Genomic DNA, 21,717 nt, shown 5'->3' with positions numbered 1-21,717 from the left:
AAGAATGTAAATAAATAAAAATAAAATAAATAAATACAAATAAAACTTTCAATATTAAAATATATGCAAGGTCTGCTTGAAAAGAGTAATAATGTATTCACCCATGATTGTTCAGAAATTTAAACTTTAGATAAATTAATTTTCAGGCAATTGAAACATTTCTCTGATTTATTAAACATTCAGGTAGCAATTTTAAAGATACGTATTATTTAATCATCTATTATTTTTTAAAGTGACTAAAAATAACTCCTTTATTTTGCTAAGGAATTCTGGCTGCGTGTTCACTGTAAACTGCTATCAGTCATTCTGCCCATCCTTCTCATCCCCTCCTGTCATTGTAAGAGAATCAAAGAATCGTCCTATCACACACCCTCCAAAGTATCTCTCTTCTTGTCTCTCTCCCACTTTTTCTCTCCCTCTCTTGCGTGTGCGCGCACACACACACACACACACGATCTTTCCTTAGCCTGAAAAAAAGAGACTGGAAGGTGAAGATTTATTATTTTCCCGAAGTAGTTACAAAACTCAAAAAAAAAAGAGCTAAGATGTGGTTTATACAAGATTGTATGTGACTTTCTGAATACATGGGAGGGATCCAAGTACTTGGACCATTTTTTGCTGCTTCCCAGGTGCATTAGCAGGGATCCTGAATTGGAATCAGAGCAGCCAGGACTCAAACCAGTGCTCTGGGATGACAGCATGGCAAGCAGCAGTTTAACCTGCTGTGCTACAATGTTGGTCCCTGATTTTATGTTTTGTATATCAGGCCCATGCCATTTTCTCAGGACAAGGTCTTAATAACTGTACTTATCAATCATCTTTCTACTTCCTCAAGTTCCTGGCACTGCATTTTCCTTCCCCCTGCTCAAAGGCTGTTAGACCCTTGAGCCTGACTTCTCAGTCTGGAGAGAAAGCAAAGCTCATCTGAGTGGTGATCATGATCCATGAGTGGATCAATGGCCCTTTCTGCAGCATGAGTCATAAAGTATGTTTGTGTGTTTATGGGATTCTTTGTTTGCTGCAGCCTGTTAGCTCCCTAGATTAGCACTGTGGGCTAGAGGAGGTAAACATAAAGATTGAACTCAGAAGAGAAACAGGTTTTCTGAGGCCAAAATTCATTTTCTCTGCCTGACTTCTAGATCTTGTGCCATTATCACATACTTGTTCACTTGATCTGCTGTCTAACTAGTATAATATGTCCTTGTGCAAGGTGAGTAAGTCCAAGAGACCTGTTGTAAAGCCTTGTACACTTAACAGTTATGGCTCAGCACTTGAAATTTAGGTAAGATATTAAATTCATGTTAAATATAGTCACCATAATAAGTAATTGTTGAAAAATCCATGAGCCAGGCAATGAATTCAGTTTTGGAGATACTATAATGAAAATTAGACAAAAAGAACCAGTGAAACTGAAAGAGAAAATATTTCCCTACAGCAATCATCTGAAAAAGAAGTTCAAAGCCTTCTTCATGGTATAATGTGGCAGGTACAAGCAGAAATGTTTTAAAATTATGTTTCCTTCCCTCACAAAGGACACTAGTAGCCAGTAAAATTTATCAGTGGGAAAGAATCCCGTCAGTTTCTGCTATCAGTGTTTGCCAGGTGCTGCTCTTGAAAGTGAGGAGTCATTTTGTCCATTCTGTTTGATGATCTGACCTCATCTGAGCAGCTGGCTGAGACTTGGAACAGGCAATTTCACCTGACTCCTTCACAAACCTACATAATCCCAAACACGGAACAACCTGGACAGGAAAAGGTCAAGTATAAGGATATGTTTAATTTATGCTATGATTTTTGGCTGTAATCAATCAACAAATTCACATCCACTAAGTTGCTCTTACTCACAAAAGAGAATAAAAATGGGGGTGGACATTTGGTGCAGTGGTTAAGACTCTGCCTGGGATGCAGGCATCCCATATCAGAGTGCTTGGGTGGAGTCCCAGCTCAGCTACGAATTCCAACTTCCTGCTAATATGCATGCTGGGAGTCAGCAGGTTCTAATATTTTGTTCCCTACCACCTATATGGGGAGACTCAGATTGAATTCCAGGCTTCTGGCTTCAGTTTGGCCCATCCCAAGCTGTTGAGGCATTTGGGGAATGAACCAGTGAGTGGGAGATCTCTCTGTCTGCTTCTGCATTTCATTTAAAAATAAATAAAAATTTAAAAGTTAGCAAAACTATGGGCATTTCTACATGAGACTTTGTGATTCATGTTTGCAACCCACAAGCCACAGCTTTTAGAATCTTTTAGAATACCTGATGTTGTGGGAGAGGCCAGCTTCTTCTTGGATTGTCTTTTTCTGGTTCAATATTTTTCTGTGCTTCCAATGATAAATCTCAGGTATAATAGCAAAAATATAAAATAATATAAAATATAAAAATCTAATTGGGGCAAAAAGAAACAGATAGCCCCTTACCAATATGTAGGAAGTAGGGTGCATGGCCTGCTTCTTCTGTATTGTTGCATATCTGGGGTCAGAGAAGTGACACCCACAGAGTGACCACACACCAAGCCTAAAATAATGAGTAGTTCCAAGAGGGAATGGAGAAGAACAAAGGCTCCCAATAGGGATAGAGGGCCTAGATTTAGGGAATGGCTTGTTTATCCTGTCAACTCCACAAGGACTACAATCCCAGTTCACCAATTACATTTTGAGAGAATCAGAGATTTGTGATCCTGGGATCACTACTTCTGGGGAAAAAGCCTTACCCTTCAGTGGACTAAATGCTTACAACAGAAATCTAATGAGCAGAAATATGCAATGACTCTTTCAAGCCTGAACTTGTAGTTTCAGTGTGTAATAAAATATATCTATTATATGAGATGGGAAATTAAAAACTGAAATTAATATGTTAAGCACATGAAAATAATAAATTACAACAGAATAACATGAAAACAAAAAAGTATAAAGTTGAAAAAATTCAGGTAAGTCAAAAATCGTGTTGACTCATTTTTTTAAAGATTTATTTATTTATTTGAAAGTCAGAGTTACACACAGAGAGAAGGAGAGGCTGAGAGAGAGAGAGAGAGAGAGAGAGAGAGATGCCTTCCATCTGCTGGTTCACTCCCTAAATGGCCGCAATGGCTGGAGCTGCGCCGATCTGAAACTAGGAGCCAGGAGCTTCCTCCAGGTCTCCCACGTAGGTGCAGAGGCCCAAGGACTTGGGCTATCCTCTACTGCCTTCCCAGGCCATAGCAGAGAGCTAGATCGCAAGAGGAGCAGCCGGGACTCGAACTGGCGTCCATATGGGACACTGGCACTGCGGGCGGCAGCTTTACCGTCTATGCCACAGCGCCAACCCCCGGCTCATATTTTAAAAGAGATTATTTCAGGTATTCTCTGTGCACAGTCCCAGTGCACAATATGCTGGCAAGTAGATTGCTTCAGTCATGATATAATTTAGTTGTTTAAGTAAGTGATTTTAAAAGTTTTTAAAATACAAAATCAATACATATTTATGGAATTTCTTTGTGCTTATCACTTTTATTGTTTTGTGAAGATTATACATAGATAAATAATCCAAGACATGGAGACTTCCTGGAAAGCTGGATGATGGATCATGGAGTCTTGGGTTGGGGATTCATACATTCAAACCATCTGGAATAAGTTCTTCACTTTACATAGGAGAAATTAGAGCATTCAAAGCTTCGTGAGTTACAGTGGATCACACAGAGCAGCTTCAGAGTCTGCACTGTAGTTCTGGGATCCAATTTTCATATCTATGTCTGAGGCTCAAATGGATACAAAGCTAAATAGCAACCAGACAGAAAGGATAATGCATGCATGAGTAATGTAGCTGGGACAGAGTACCTGAACAAAGCAACACTTGAGTTCAAGTGCCAAGTGCCTTCATGACACGAATTTAAGACTGAAGACATAATTTTCCTATTCAAGAATTTTATCCAAAATACATCGTCTATTTATCTCCAAATTCTTGTTTAAAAATATGAACATTTTAACTCCATAATCTGAGTTGAGTGATAATACCTAAATGTGTTTGGCCAAGGTTTAAAATTGATAATAAAGATTCTTCAAAAAGTTAATGGGAATTGCATGCTATAAAAATTATTCATGGGTTTCTAAAAAAATTTTTCCATAAAAATAGAATCTTTTAATTCTATTTTCCACAAATTTGTTGCTATGCCCTCACGTTCATTAACCACAGGGCCTGTGCTCCAGAACAAACTGGGGGTCGGGAGACAAGGACTGGGCTGTGGTCCACTTCTTCTTGGTGCTGTGTGTGCAGTTCCTTTAGATGTTTCCTTTTAGGTTTTACCTGAGCAGCATCTGGAATTATGTAGCATGGAGCTAAAGGAGGCTGACTAACTGTAATCTTTAAAATAAGTATTTGAACTAGACTGCCACTTAGTGGCCAGTCCCTCACCAATTTTGCAGATGTGAGATATCAGAGCAGTTGGAATGAAGTCAAAACAGGTACTGGCATGGGGTCAGAAGGAGCTAGAACCCATGCCTCTGCCAACTCTGAATGCTGGCTCTCTGTTCATCTGTAAAAGTCACTCCGGGCACAGTCCCAGCACACAGTAGGCTGGCTAGTGGATATATTAGAGCCGTCTGTGTGTCCAGAGACTGCAGAGCTGAGAAATCCCAATGCCAGATTACACTGTGGAACAGGAAGCTTTGTAACACCTCCCCTCCCTCATCATAATATGCATTTTCAGAGAACTTTTTGAAGATTCATGATGTTAAAGTAACAATGAAAATGGAATTTAAACTGGAACAAGAGAGAAGTGGAAAGGTGAAAAATGAGTGAAATTGATGCTATTAGTGAGGCTAAAGAAGTTTTGGTGTTGGTGTACAGGCACCATTGTTAGCCAATGGATGTGCCTGACACCTTCCTGTGGGAGCTTGTGACTCTCCCCTTGTGGGTTTGATCTGGCTGCAGGCGTGTGCTCCTCACAGGCACGGGGCACTGTGGCCATGTCTCACAACCAGGAGAAGCCCACAAGTGAGTGTGGGCTGGGATTGATAGACAAAGTCTTCAGCTTCTTTCACTGGTGATGCAACTTTGAGATGTTCCATGCAGTCTTCACAAGCACCTGTAAGGTAGTGAAGCCTTGGCACTCGTGGATTCCTGCTGGCAGACATATGAAGGTCAGTGAGGAATGGAATCCTGGTCCAGACCATTTCACTGTGCTTTCAAGTCTACCAACTAACCAGTGATAATTCCTTTGGTCACTGGATGCAGACTTGTGATTGATATGATTGGGAACTGCCTGAACATCTACATTTGTTTCCTAATCTATGGACCAAGACTAATTTAGTAGAAAACAAGTGAAATCCCCCTGAAGTTGTCCTCCTGGACAAGTTGGTAATTCAGAAGAAAATGTGATATATAAGATCATTTATTTTGGAGTCAACAGTTTTTGAAATTCATGTGTAATTTGTCACAGTAGATTAAAATATTATTATTCAATTTGTATTTTAGATAATTTCCTTTGGCTTTACTAGGCATCTTCAGAAAGCATTATTGGAAAACTATGTATAAATATTTGAACTACCTGTGTGCGTGTGTGTTTCTGTGCTCATTATTTATGGCTTATAATAAAGGAGTTATATACACTATATATAATATGTATACATAGATATATACAAACACACACGCAAAGAGAGAGATTTTCTTCATCCATCTTCCATGAGAGGACTCTGGATTGTAGTCACCTTGATTGTTCCCATGTCCTAGCTTTTGTGAATATTGAGTCAAGGAAGATAGGAGAACAGCTATCTCTTTGAGACACTGTTGTGTTTCCCCTTTAGAGCTATACCCAAACTAGGAATTTTTGGTAGTTCTCATTTTTTAAGAAAATCCTATACTGCTTCTTGTAATGCCTGCACCAATTTGCATTCCAACCAACAATGTGCAAGGATTCCTTTCATTCATACAGCAGCATTTTATGATGCTATTCTCTTGCCTTTTTTTATATTCTCCTTCTAATATGTGTTATGTGATATCTCACTGCAATTTTAATTTGCATTTCCCAGATGATTATTGATGTTAATACCTTTTCATAAGCAGATAGATATCTGTATGTCTTCTTTATTTTTAAACCTTTTTTTATTTATTTGAAAGAGTTACACAGAGAGAGACGGAGAGGAAGAGAGAGAGAAAGAGGTCTTCCATCAGCTGGTTCACTCCCCAAATGGCCGCAACTACAGGAGTTGCACCAGTCCAAAGCCAGGGAGCTAGGAGCTTCTTCCAGGGATCACATGTGGGTGCAGGGGCCCAAGGACTTGGGCCATCTTCTACTGCTTTCCCAGGCATAGCAGAGAGCTGGATGGAAAGTGGAGCAGCTGGGACTCAAACCGGCAGCCATATGGGATGCTGGCACTGCAGGCGGTGGCTTTACCAGCTATGCCATGGCACCAGCCCCCATATGTCTTCTTTGGGAAAAAAAAATCTGTTCATGTTTTTTGCCTATATTTTTAAAAATTTGCTGTTGAGTTGTATGAGTCACTCATATAGTTTTAAATGTTAATCATTTATCACATAGATGGTTTGTAAATATTTTCTCTCAATCTGTAGGTTGTCTTTTCATTTCATTATTGTTGCTTCTTTTGCCTTCTAAATGCTTTGTAGATTAATGTAATGCCATTTTTTTGCTTTTGTTTTTTTATGCTTTTATGTCATTTCTGAAAAAAAAGTTATTGCCTGTATCAATATCAAAGTGTTGTTTTTCTCTTATGCTTTCTTCTAGGAATTTTACAATAGCTCTTACACTTAAGTCTAATACACGAGGTTCAATTTTATTCTTTTGCATATCAGTATCCATTTTTCACAATGCCATTTTTTGAAAGAACTATTCTTTCCCCAATGTGTATTCTTGGCACACATCCTAGTAAAGTGTTAGTGCCATATGTGTGTGGGTTTTGTTCTGGGCTCTTGATTCTTTTCCATTAGCTTCTATATCTTTTCATGCCAGTACCATACTGTTTTCATTATTATAGCTTTGTGATATAATTTGAAATCACAGACTGTAATGCCTCCAGCTTTGTCCCCCCCACCAACTTTACTGGCTATTTGGTGTAATTTTCTGTTTCATGCAAACTTCAAATGGTTTCTGTCTAGAATGGTTTTTGTCTAAATGGTTTTTTACCTAGAATGGTTATGGTCTATGTCTGTAAAAAGATGCCACCAATTTTTGTAATGATCGTTTGGAATAAGTAGATTGCTTTTGATACTATAGAAGTTTTTAACATATTAACTATTCTTATCCATAAATGTAGGATAACTGTCCATTAATTTGTGTCGTACTCAATTTCTTTCATCTGTGTTTTATAGTTTCAGTGTAGAGGTCACTCACCTCCTTGTGAAAATTTATTCCAAAATATTTTGGTTTTGAAGTTACATAGGGTTTTTTTCTTTATTTCTTTTTCAGATTGTTTGTTGCATGTAAAGAATAACAATTTTTAATGTTAACTTTCTGAAACTTTACCAATTTGGTTTATTAGTTCTAAGAGATTTTTTGGTAGTGTTTAGGGTCTTCTACATATGTCATCTGCCACCAGAAACAATTTTACTTCTGCCTATCCAGTTTGGGTGTATTTTATTTCTTGCCTAACTGCTCTGATTAGGACTACTAATACTATTTGAAATACAAGTTAGAACCCTTGTTTTGTCCCAGGTCCCAGAAGAAAAGCTTTTAGCTTTTCATTGTTAAACTTATCAGCTATGAATTTGTCAAATAGCATCTTTGTTATGATTAGGTATGTTCCTACTAAATGCATACATGATTTACATACCACCATTACAATATTAGAATGTTCTACCTGTGAGTCTGTCCTTTCCTTTGCCAGCTAGTTTTATGCTTTCAGGTGTTTTTATGTCACCTACTAGCATCCTTTTCTTGTAGGTCAAAGATCTTCTTTTAGCATTTCTTTGAAGACAGGTCTGGTAATGATGAATTCACTCGGATTTTCGTTTATCTGCAAGTTGTTATCCTTCACTTTTTAAGGACAGCTGAGGGCACATAGTTCTTGGTTGGTAGTTTTTTCCTTCCACCTTTTGAATATATCAGCATACTCACTTGCTGCCTATTTGGTTTCTGCTGAGAAGTCTACCATTAGGTGTGCTGCAGTTCCCTTATATGTCATTTGCTTCTTTTCCAATGGCACTTTCAGGATCTCTTCTTTGTCTTTGCTTTGTGACAGTTACATTGTAAAATGTTGCGGAGTAGCCATAATTGGATTTAACATGTTTGTAGACATTTTAATATCTTTATATTTATATCTGTTTTCCATGTTTGGAGAGTTTCTTGCTATCATTTCTTTAAATAAGCTTTCTGACCCTTTGTCATTATTCTCTTCTTTAATTCTCATGATTTAAATATTTGTTCTTTGGATGCTCTTCCATAATTCCCATAAGCTTTCTTTTTTTCCTTCTTTTTCTCTTTTCTCCTCTGAATATATATTTTGAAATAATCGTTCTTTGAGTTCCCCAAATTCTCACTTGATAAATTCTGCTGTTGGTCCTCTCTAGTGCATTTTCTGGTTCATTATATTTCTCAGCTCCAGGATTTGTTTTTATTTAAATTATGTCAGTCTCTCTGTTCAGTTGCTCCTTCTGGTAACATTTTTTGGTCAGTTCTCTGGGTTATTTCTCTGTGTTTTCCTGGAGCTTGCTTGAAATAGTTATTTTGAATTATTTATCAGGAAGTTTGTAAAACTTTATCTCAGTCACTGGCATTGTATTCTGTCTACTTGGTGATGGCACATTTTCTGATCATTCTTGATTTCTGTGGTTTTGCATTGATAGCTACCCAACTGAAGAAGTAGGCACTTAGTCCAGTCTTGGTAGACTGAATTTCCCTGTAAACACCCTTTCATTGTAAGCTTAGCCAAAGATTCTGAGCAAGCCACGTGGCATGTTCCCTGAACCTGAGACCTCTGCGAATATGGAAGTGTTAGGGGGTGCTGTAAGTCCAGAATTGCCATGGCTGGTCCAATGCTAGGCAGGAATCCCAACTAGTAGGGCTGATTTACTACTGGGACATGGCAAAAGCCTGGGGCTGCTAGGCTCGCCTGTCCCTGAGGGCTGTTGAGAGTCCATTGCTACTGTGATCAGTTGTCAATGACAAGGACTGGAGACCAAATCCACATCACAGGAGTTATATATTCCTAGCTGTTGTGAGGGTAGGCCTGGAGGCTCAGTTCACAGATAGTTGTCTGTAGCCAGCAGCCATGGTAGCTGTCCTGTGATCAGTTTTATTGTGAATTCTCAGTATTAGAGAAAAAACAAAGTGCTATGCTTAAGTTCCTCTTTCCCAAATAGCAGATAGAATCATTCTTCTGTGCTCTTCCTGAAGTTGAGAGAGTGATGACACAAGTAATGCAAATCTTATCATCTTCACTATGTTCTTATCTTCATCTGCTTATCATCTTCACTATGTTTTTTACTTTCTTTATTTTTGAGATGTAAGAGCAAGATTTGTTAGAGTCAAAGACCTCCAGCCAGAGTGGCATGGAGGGGGGCTCCAAGAGAGGAAAATACCCAAAAGGGCTGGTGGTACTGAAAGCATTTTGCTTATTAATATTTCTGAAATTAATAAGCTGTGTGGGTCCTTGCCTTGAATTCAGAGAAGAATTGTGAATACTGGCTCAAATAGTCCAGACAGCATGGTAAATTTTAAGGATTTTGCTCAGTGTGGGAAATATATAGGAGAGTGAGAGTTCTATCTAAGGGAGAAAGAAGAGTCTAGAAATTAAGTTAGAGTTCATATCAAGCAGAGAGCAGGTCAGGAGCCATGTGCAGCAAGCAAGTAGGCAGGAAAGCAGGGAGTTGGTGGCCCAAAGGCCATGTGCCCCAAAGGCACAGGCAGCAAGGGCAGCAAAGGGCAATAAGGGTGAAAAAGGGAGAAAGGGGAAGGGCCCACTGTGTTCCAGGCCTTTTACCTACTTCTAAAGGGGAGTGGTTACGTAGCCTGATTGGCAGGTGGACATACAGGTGGGGTCAGGTAAGGGGCATGAGATTACATAGTGGGCATGGTGAAGTCATGGTCTTCCAGCTCACAGATCTAATCAATTTTATCTTATCTGCATGCCTGCATCAGTACTAGGGTTTTTAAGCACAATTTTGGGGAAGAAAAAAATTTGACATTCAGTTACAAGGTGGGAACAAAACCCATCAAAAGACTGATTTGCAAATTTTTATCCTGTTTGGCTTGCTCATGGTAAAACATAGAGCCATCAGAAGGGTGGGTTAGGTAACTTGTTTACAATGAACTTGAGCTCAGAAGGTTGGAATCTCCACTCCTTTGTTATTCTTATGGTAAAATTGGAAGCTTTCAAGAAGTGGGAAGGCAAGTGCTTTTGACCTTTCTAGAAGATAACTTTTAGGGGAAAGCAAGCACTCTGTACCTCAGTTTCCACTGGGACCACCCTGACTGCCTTTTAACCCATCTGACTCCTCACATTTACACCCCAGAAGAATGGACCCTAACTTCTGTTAGGGGAACTGAGTTATGACCACTCTGGCTGCTTCATGCTGAAAAGGGTCAGCATTGGATACCACAGTCAAGACAGGGCTTCACTATGTTCTGAATATTATGTTATAACTAGGTACTACAATCTCTGGTCTGATTTCCTTAATTTATGTGACAGTATTTTTGTGCATAAAAATTTGTTTAAATTTGTATCTCTGTGAGAACATGATTGTTAGAGAACTTTATTTCACCATCTTGCACCACCTTTTTTCTAAAGACTAAATTGAAAGCATGAATTATTTTCCTCAAAGAAGAGATTAACACTTGTAAAATTTTAATCACTATTGTTGAGTTGGTAAAGTTTTGGATTAAGATTTTAAAATTTTTCATTATGAGAAGACATACAAGGTATGTTTTTTTCTGTTTTTCTACATTATGCTCTTGATTAATTCTTTCATTAATTAAGTAGATTAAAAATGAAATTATATGTTCAAATGAAGTCTCAAACAGAGTTCCCATATATGTTTCAAATTCCTGTAGTAATCCTTGTGGTAAATATAGTTTTCCATCAGATTCTTAAAATATCTATACTGTGCAAAACAAACTAAAGCTTCAATGCAGTATCTAGAAAAAATCCAATGTCAATGTCATTCTTCACATAAAAAGAATTCTAAAAGTCACAAATAATCCACAAAAAATTGCAAAAGTAATCATGAGCAAAAAGAACAAAGCTAAAGATACTGTATTACCTGATTTCAGACTATACTGCTGCCATTTTTAAAAAAGTACCAATTAACAAAGCTCACAGGACTGATAGAAACTGGCCAATTCTTGCAGAAGGAAACATTCTAAAGATGGAAATAAATGCAATAAATGAGAAAAATGGCTTTAAAAATAATTAAGTGTACTTTGGGAGAATAAATCAATAGTGAAAATGGTAAGGGAATGAGAAGAGAAATAGACAAATAAACACTTAGCTGCCAGTTCAATGGGTCAGCAGAAAGTGCAACAAGTAGTATTTTTTTCCCATTGTTCTCTATTTGAAATTATCTTAAGCTCCTAAAATATACATTTTTATAGAAATACTACACAACAAGGAATTCCTTTTTTCCTCAGCTTCATAAAGAAAACCTACCTCTCCCATCGCACCTTCTCTGAGTCTTCTCACATCCCTTGATATGGTATTTGCCAATGACAGGCTGTGTTCCAGTTACAGACAGATGTCAGAATATCTCAAAACTCTTTCCAGAAGAATTTAGGTATAGCCAATTGACTTTTTTGAGCTAGAAAACATGAGAGGAGATGGCATGTGTAACTTAATGGACGGAAATATAGCTGAGACCAACAGTCTTGTGTTCTCGAATTGGAGACGCCCCTAAGGACAAATGAACTTGGGTCTCCAAAGCTGCAAATATAGAACCACTAACAGAATTCATGTACACCCACACTAGACTTTATGTATGCAAGAAATAAACCAGTGTTACCTGATAAGGCTTTGTAAATTTGCTGTTGTTACTCTGGTACCCTCTTAAAATATACTGAAACTGAAACTTTATAGGTGTCTTTTTTCCTTTTCTTTTCTCTCTCTCTCTCTCTTTTTTTTTTTTTTTTTTTTTTTTGACAGGCAGAGTGGACAGTGAGAGAGAGAGAGACAGAGAGAAAGGTCTTCCTTTTGCCATTGGTTCAACCTCCAATGGCCATCGCGGCTGGCGCACTGAAGCCTGTGCATCACGCTGATCCGAATCCAGGAGCCAGGTGCATCTCCTGGTCTCCCATGTGGGTGCAGGGCCCAATGACTTGGGCCATCCTCCACTGCACTCCCGGGCCATAGCAGAGAGCTGGCCTGGAAGAGGGGCAACCTGGACAGAATCCGGCGCCCTGACCAGGACTAGAACCCGGTGTGCTGGCGCTGCAAGGCAGAGGATTAGCCTATTGAGCCGCGGCACCGGTCTATAGGAGTCTTTTTAATCAGTATCAAATTTAGCTCCCAGCACTGACCTGTTGTCTTTCAAATATTTTGCCAACAGTGTTACTCCCAGAACTCTGATTTATCCAACTATTCATAGTTACATCTGCCAACTACCCCAATGACTTTGTGATAAATCGGAGAGTGAATATGGTTACAATTTATGTACATATGAGCTATTTTTTGATATTTGAAAAAAAAAAGAATCAAGGGCCTTGAAAAGACTTAGGAAATCTGAATGGGACTTTCCAGCTCATAGTTGTGTTAAATCACTGGAAGCACCATTTAAAACTGAATCCATTGCCGGCCGGCGCCATGGATCACTAGGCTAATCCTCCGCCTAGCGGCGCCGGCACACTGGATTCTAGTCCCGGTCAGGTCGCCAGATTCTGTCCCAGTTGCCCCTCTTCCAGGCCAGCTCTCTGCTATGGCCCGGGAGTGCAGTGGAGGATGGCCCAAGTACTTGGGCCCTGCACACCATGGGAGACCAGGATAAGTACCTGGCTCCTGCCATCGGATCAGCACGGTGCGCTGGCCGCGGCGGCCATTGGAGGGTGAACGAATGGCAAAAGGAAGACCTTTCTCTCTGTCTCTCTCTCTCACTGTCCACTCTGCCTGTCAAAAAATTAAAAAAAATAAATAAAACAAAACTGAATCCATTGCAAAAAAAATGGTTTAGATTTATGCAGTTGTGGTTCCAAAATGTCACTACAAAGAACAGAAGCCATGAAAGAGTCTCTCTCTCTGCTTCTTCTCTCTCTCTGTTTGTCTCTCTCTGTGTGTGTGTGTGTGTGTGTGTAAACATGGAAGTTAAATTTAAATTTGCATTACATTTAGAGCTCTGTTTCAAGGAATGTGTGTCTTTACCTCTTCTGGGTCCTAACACCTCAGGGACACCTCATTGTGGTGGATTCATCTTTAGAAACTTCACAGAGACTACGGCACAAAAGCATGCAGGTAAAATGACCAAACTAAAAAGAATGGAGCAAGTTTGTACTAAGTACCCGGGGAAGCTACAGGAAAATTGCATAAGAAAATCCATGATATAAAATTGTACCAATTCTTTATTTTAAAATTGAAAAAAGATAATTTATAATCTATTTTCTAATTTGAGAATATTCAGCTTGTAGAAGTTATGTGGCTTCAGAAATAATTTATGTTCCTCAAAAATTAACTGTAGAACTAATATTATTCATCATCCAAATATATATATATATGTTATATATTAAGATTTATTTATTTATTTGAAAGTCAGAGAGAGAGTGAGAGGGACACAGAAAGATCTTCCATCCACTGGTTTATTCCGTAGATAGCTGCAACATCCAGGCCAGGCTGAAGCCAGGAGCTTCACCTGGGTCTCCCACATGGGTAGCATGGGCCCAAGAACTTGAACCATTTTCTGCTGCTTTTTCCAGGCCATGAGGAGGGAGCAGGATCAGAAATGGAGCAGCAGGAACTTGAACCACTGTCCATACGGGATGCTGGTGTCACAGTTGGTGGCTTTATGCCTCAGTACCAGCCCCCAAATACAATTTTAAGTTATCTTCTGGCAACAATTAATACTAGATTGGGATTTTTTAGATTTATTATTTACTTGAAAGTAAGAGGGACAGAGAGAGAAGGAGACCAAGAATTTTCCATCTGCTGGTTTACTCCCAATGGTCACAATAGCTGAAGCTGGGCCAGGCCTAAGCCAGGAGCCCAGAACTCCTTCTGGGTCTCCACAGAGGTGGCAGGGGCTCAAATATTTGGGCCATCTTCTGCTGCTTTCCCAGGTACATTAGCAGAGAACTGAATTGGAAGTGGAATAGCCAGGATGCAAACTAGTACTCTCATATAAGATATGAGCATTGAAAGAGGTGGTTTAACCCATAATGGCAGTCCCAAGATTTGTACTTAATTGTTTAGCAAGGATATGTAACATCATAGAAATAATGGATAAGTCATTTTTATATTAAACTCACAACTTTTTAAAAGATTTTTATTTGCTTATTTGAAATTCAGAGTTACAGAGAGATACTGAAAGACAGAGAAAGAGAGAGAGAGAGAGAGAGACAGAGAGAGAAATCTTCCATCTGCTGGTCCATTTCACAGATGACGGCCAGAGCTAGGAGCCAATAACATTACCCTGGTCTCCCATGTGGGTACTGGGGAACAACCACTTGGTCCATCTTCTTTTACTTTCCCTAGGGCATTAGCAGGGAGCTGGATCACAAGTGGAGCAGCTAGGATATGAACTGGCACCCATATGGGATGCCAGCATCACAAGTGGTAGCTTAACTGACTATGACACAACACTGGCTCAAAATTCACAACTTTTGCTGTTGATTCAAAGACTTAAAAGGAGAGTGGGTTCATGTCATGACTTACAGCATCCTTCCTGGTTCAACGATTTAATATCAGTATTTCTTTAAGCGGATCCCCTTTCTCAGCATCCTTTGAAGAGCATCCTTCACCTCTTTGTTCCTCAGGGTATAGATGAGAGGGTTCAGCATGGGTGTGACCACAGTGTAGAAGAAGGTGAAAAACTTGCCATATTTGGAAGAGAAGTTGGTCTTAGGGTCTGTGTACACCATTGCCACTGTCCCATAAAACATGAAGACCACAAGGAGGTGGGAGGAGCAGGTGGCAATGACTTTCTGCCTCCCCTCCTCTGACTTCATTTTCCCCACTGCTTGAGCTATACGGCCATAAGAAGTCAGGATCAACCCCACAGGCACCATGGTGAAGATGACAGCAGAGATGGTCAACTGCCACTCATTGATGGAGGTGTCACCACAGGCCAGGCGTATGAGCACAGGAATCTCACACAGAAAGTCATCCAGACGGTGATGGGGGCAGAAGGGCAGCTGGAGTGTAACAGGAGATAAGTGACTCTGTCAGACCTGACATCCAGGCCATGAGCGCCAACTTCCAACAGAGTGGACGGTGCACAATGGTAGTATAGCGCAGAGGCTGACACACAGCAACATAGCGGTCAAAGGCCATGGTCACCAGCAAGATGCACTCTGTAGCACCAACACAGAGGAACACACAGAGCTGCATGACACAGCCTGCATAGGTGATGCTCTTGTCTGGCCCCCACAGGTTTGACAGCATCTGGGGAACACAGGCTGTGGCCAAGCAGAGATCCAAGAAGGAAAGATTGCTAAGAAAGAAGTACATGGGGGTGTAGAGACGAGGGTCCATGCATGAGAGCAAGATGATGGTTGAGTTGCCCAGGATAGTCACGAGGTACAACATGATCACAATCCAGAAGAGAACCACCTCTACCTGGGGCCATTCAGAGAATCCAAGAAGGATGAAGCCCACCGGGAAGCTCTCATTGGTCATTTCTGTTGCATTTTCATTTGGTTTTGGATGGAATGTTAAGTAAAGTTTTATAGATGAATTTTGTAGACAGACTCTACTGCTGTTTATTTAGAAAAAAACAACAATATTACATTTCTAGGAGCCTTTAAATAGGATATATTGGTGCTTTCCTTTATATTAAATCAATAGAATACAGTCTCTTCCTCTCCACAAGGCTGCATTGTTTGCAACAAGTGGATGTTTTCAAGATATGACCACTTGCAATTCATCTCCAAGGTCTGAAATCCAGCATCCCCAATAGACACCACCACACATTCACTAAAAGCTACTTAAATCTTCCTCCACCACTTCCTTTCAGCTATGTATATAGAAGCTTTCTATACAATTTAGAATAGAATGTTGAACACAGTTATATTTTAAATATGTATTCTTCTAAATTAGTGGGTTATTATTTGCATTGTTTGAGAATATTAAAAGGAACACATGAGATAGTGATTGTCTCAGAAACAAGGCCTTTCTTATCTCACCAACTGGTGATGTATAATTTAGACCATGAGAGCTTAATTATGTTATTACTCTCTGAGTGTCTAAGTAAGCACCTTGACCTAGGAGACGCAATCTAGTTTGCATACCTGGTTAATTTGCTATAAATACATGAATTCAAGTTAATTTAAGTAAATGTCTTAAAAATTCCAAGTACTATTTTTGTCTGAGGAATGATTACAGCTCTCACCTCAGAAGAATGAACCACAAATTAAACTTAATGAAAGTTTAATAGTTCCTGTTGTCTTTTAATACAAAACTCAGAACACTATTAAACCAACAACCCATTTAAGAGATGGGCCAAGGACCTCAATAGACATTTTTCAAAAGAGGAAATCCAAATGGCCAACAGGCACATGAAAAAATGTTCAAGGTCATTAGCAATCAGGGAAATGCAAATCAAAACCACAATGAGGTTTCACCTCACCCCAGTTAGAATGGCTCACATACAGAAATCTACCAACAACAGATGCTGGCGAGGTTGTGGGGAAAAAGGGACACTAACCCACTGTTGGTGGGAATGCAAACTGGTCAAGCCACTATGGAAGTCAGTCTGGAGATTCCTCAGAAACCTGAATATAACCCTACCGTTGGACCCAGCCATCCCACTCCTTGGAATTTACCCAAAGGAGTTTAAATTGACAAACAAAAAAGCGGTCTGCACCCTAATGTTTATTGCAGCACAATTCACAATAGCCAAGACCTGGAACCAACCTAAATGCCCATCAACGGTAGACTGGATAAAGAAATTATGGGATATGTATTCTTTAGAATACTATACTGCAGTAAGAAACAACGAAATCCAATCATTTGCAACAAAATGGAGGAATCTGGAACACATCATGCTGAGTGAAATAAGCCAGTCCCAAAGGGACAAATACCATGTGTTCTCCCTGATCGGTGACAACTGACTGAACACCAAAAAGGAAACCTCCTGAAGTGAAACGGACACTATGAGAAATGGTGACTTGATCAGCATAGCCCTGACTGTTAATGAACAACTTAATACATTATCCCTCTTAGTATTTTTTTTGTCTGTTCTACTTAATATGACTGGTTTAATTCTGTAATTATCACACAGTTATTCTTAAGTGTTGAAAATTAACTGAAATGTGATCCCTGTTAAACATAAGAGTGGGAATAAGAGAGGGAAGAGATGTATAATTTGGGACATGCTCAAGCTGACTTGCCCCAATTGGTAGAGTTGGAAACATACCAGGGGATTCCAATTCAATCCCATCAAGGTGGCATGTGCCAATGCCATCTCACTACTCCAAGTGATCAATTTCAGTTCACAATTGATCATAATGAAAGGACTAAGAGTCAAAGGGAGCACATAAACAAGTCTAGTACCTGCTAACACTAACCGATAGAATAAATAAAGGGGAGAGTGATCCAACATGGGAAGTGAGATACTCAGCAGACTCATAGAATGGCGGATGTCCTAAATAGCACTCTGGCCTCAGAATCAGCCCTAAAGGCACTCGGATCTGGCTGAAAAGCCCATGAGAGTATTTCAGGCATGGAAAGCCAAGACACTCTGGCAAAAGATCTTTGTGAGTGAGATCCCAGTGGAAAGAACAGGTCTTCAAAGAAGGAGGTACCTTTCTCTGAAGGAAGGAGAGAACCTCCACTTTGACTATGACATTGTCTAAACAAGATAAGAGTTGGAGAACTCAAGGGGCTTCCATAGCCTTGGAAACTCATGACTGGTGCATAGGGAGATTACTGATGCCATAAACAGGAGTGTGAATTTGTAAAGTCAACAACAGGAGTCACTGTGCACTTACTCCTCATGTAGGATCTCTGTCCTTAATGTGCTGTACATTGAGACTTAATGCTATAATGAGTACTCAAACAGTATATTTCGCTTTGTGTTTCTATGGGGGTGCCAACTGTTGAAATCTTTACTTAATGTATACTAAACTGATCTTCTGTAAAAAAAAAAAAAAAAGAAAAGAAATTATCAATTCCCAACTTGACTCTCACTGGGATTAAACATGACAATAGGTCTGATCTGATTTCATCATCATTTAAAAAAAAATCATCTATTATTTTTCACTTTATGTTTCTGTGTGGGAGCAAACTGTTGAAATCCTTACTTAATGCATACTAAGCTGATCTTCTGTATATTAAGATAATCAAAAATAAATCTTGATGTGAATGGAATGGGAGAGGGAATGGGAAAGGGGAGGGTTGTGGGTGGGAGGGACGGTATGGGGGGGAAGCCATTGTAATCCATAAGTCGTACTTTGGAAATTTATATTCATTAAATAAAAGATAAAAAATAAATAAATAAAAAATCTAAAAAAAAGCTAGTAAAAGAAAAAACACTATAATCAAGCCTAATTCTTGCCCCACAAAATATCCACTATTGAAATTATCAGTAATCAGTTTGGCATAATAAATGATTTTTTTTATTTAATTATAGCCTAAGTAGATCCTTTTTCACAATTTACAGCTACTTATTATTTTAAAGATTTGACAGACAGAAACTGATAAATGGACAGAGACATTTCTTCTATTTGCTGTTCACTCCCCAAATGCCTGCAGCAGCCAGGGCTGGGCCAGGTGGAAGCTGGGCGCTCAGAGATCAATCCAGGCCTCCCACATGCTGACAGGGACACAACTACTTGAGCCATCATCCTTGCCTCCAAGGATGCATGGAATTGGAACGGAGCTAGGATGGAAACTAAGGTTTTCCAATGTGGAATGCAGGCATCCCAAGGAGCATCTTAACCACTGCATCAAATGCCTGTCTCTGTAAATGAATTTCAGCCAAGAACCATAATGACAAGTAGAATGAATTAGGGTGACACAATTATGAAATCTGTGTTTGTTTTAAAGCTTTACTTCATGAATAGGGAGAAAAGGTGCCCAACAGTCATTCGCTAGAAAATACTAACCTGGAACATTGGATTTGGTGTGCATTTTCCTGGAATACTAATTTTCCTTCTTCTTGGGATTGTAGCATAAGTCAAAGGAGATCAAAAGTATGAAAGCAAAGAACCAAAAAACAATAACATTAGGTAAAAGAAGATCACATTAAATATTGTGATTATTAGATTTTGAAAATGGAAAAACTGAAAAACTGGAGAAGAACATGAGAGACTGGTCATAGTCAATAGCGTCTTCCCAGGTGTTTATTCCATGTCTGCTGTCTGTGCGGTGCTCTGCTAGGATGTGAGAACACACAGTGAGCAGAGAGGAATTGACTGCCTTGTAGAGCTCATGGGCCTGTGGGTGACAAGAGAGCCAGTCAACAAGGAGCAAATAAATGCATCCTAAGGACTCAAGTTTCAGGTGCTGGGTTCTGTAAGTTAAAACCCATCAGGGCACAGTAATTGAGTAGCATAATGGAGGAATCAAGAGCCAGGAAGATCATTTGATGCAGGGAAAACAAAGGGCACAAAGTCTTATGCTGAAGAAGTGAATGTGCTCCACTAAGTCCATTGTGGCAGAGGAAAAGGAAGAACGACTGGTGCTGGTGGTCAGGGACCTCTGCTGCCTTCTCATGAGCCCTGAGGGAGCTCACCACCCTCAGCCACAGAACCTGCACTGGGTGCTGTGAGACGGTGCCTCTTCCTCAGTTGCCTGCATCCCCACAGCACTCAGTTCACCTGTTCACCTGTGCTGGCTCACTCTGCAACACTCCAGGATTGGCATGTGGACAGGAATGTGCCATTGCACCTCTGACTTTTGGTTCTGAGATGATACCACAGATTCAAGCTGTCCTTACGTAAGGGAAAAGTAAATTCAGATCAATGGCATATGTGATATTTTTGTTTAGAATTATATTTAGTGATTTTGGTAAAATATTATCTTTTTCGCTCTCTAAATGTGTTTTATGAACACTGTAGGTAATTAAGACAACAATGAAAATACAAGAAATTAAACTCTTATAATCCCACTCTCAAATATTATTTACTATAAAATTTTTGTTTTTTATTTTCAACATATGTTAATGAATTACATATAAATATATGAAAGATATGGAAAAATCATGCTGTTTACAGCTCCATATTTCACTAAATATTTGAATTGTGTACATGTTAAATACTTTTAGAAATATCAATCTTGAATTTAAAGCTTCAGAGTATTCTGCCTTAGAAACAGACGTTATGTTACATCTTGTCTTTTACTATAAATGTAGATGTCTTCCAAATATTTATTAATCTAGAACAACACTAGGGTGAATATCTGTGTAAAGAATCCCTTGGTTCTGGGCTTACATTCCTTACTAAAATAAGTGTCCCTCTCTGAACCACACTGAGGCTGCCCGCATTGAGGATGCCCATAGTGACCCGCATCACCTCTGGAGCCCTTCGCTTTGTCCACAACACTTCTCGAGTCATCCTGTTCCCTCTCTCTAATTCTGCAAGTCCAAAGGGCCCCCTATATTGAATTAAATGAGCATATTAATTTTTGTGTTTACAAGTCACTTGTGTTTACAAGACATTTGCAAATTCTTTCTCACCAAGTTGTTTGTGCCATCTGATGAACAGTTAAGAGATTGTTACACATTATTGGCCTTTAAACTGACTCATCATGTAATCCACATAAGTTCCCAAATCAAAAATATTTAAGTGTGATTTATCTCCTTCATCTCCAGAATGTTGTTCTTTTTTCAAATCTCAATTCATTTTTCATGTTGCTGTCTTCATTGCTGTTGCTCAGGGTTTACAAAGTGTCCACTGATACATTTGAGTAGTTTCTTAATGTTTTCATTTCCTACATCTAAGCCATTCATCAGCATTAATTCTGAGGTGAAATGAGATCTAAACTTCATGACTTACTTGCCATTAAATTCCCAGTGTTTGTGACCAGAGGAGCCTGTCTCAGCTCCTGGCATCACAGATCATCTTTGCTGTGCTCATAGCTGGAGTCACACACCTCATCTTCGTAGTTGTGGGATAACTACCAATCTGTTTTATCAGGTTCTGGAACCAGATACTTTTCTGATGTCTTTATTTTTTAATTAATAAGTACATAATATAAATGTTATTTCTAAGTAGGCCATGATTTCATTAAGATTGACTCTGATTCTAATTATATATTCTAATTACACACACACACACACACACGAAGTATCCACAAATGTGGAATAAATTAAACTATGGTGCACTTTACAACAGCAGTTGGTTAAACAATTCACTACCCAATACATCAGGAGAGGTTTCTGAAATTCACTGCTGTGAGATGAGAGATGAAATCACATGCAGTAATATTCCTACAGCAAAAGTCATAAAAACAGCTATTAATGTCTATGTGTGTTGTAATATGCAAATTCCACAATAAATCTACAACACGGGATCCTTGAGACTGAATAGAGCATGATGATAATTTTCATCTTAAAACACATCCTGTTTCACAAGGTATGACAGAATTTCACACAAGCCCCCTTCAAGTCCAGGGACATGTTATGCCTTCTGCCCATGTTCATGCTTGTCTGCCCCT

At 39.3% G+C, this 21,717-nt stretch overlaps 1 pseudogene; it reads right to left on the bottom strand.

The window, feature by feature from the left end:
• Positions 1 to 14,763: 14,763 nt before the first annotated feature.
• On the bottom strand, positions 14,764 to 16,199 carry LOC127486243 (olfactory receptor 2H1-like; annotated as a pseudogene).
• Positions 16,200 to 21,717: the final 5,518 nt, after the last annotated feature.

This window comes from Oryctolagus cuniculus, chromosome 6, assembly GCF_964237555.1.
Source record: "Oryctolagus cuniculus chromosome 6, mOryCun1.1, whole genome shotgun sequence".
In the NCBI taxonomy this organism is placed as follows: Eukaryota; Metazoa; Chordata; class Mammalia; order Lagomorpha; family Leporidae; genus Oryctolagus; species Oryctolagus cuniculus.
This window is presented reverse-complemented; position numbering and strand designations above follow the sequence as displayed.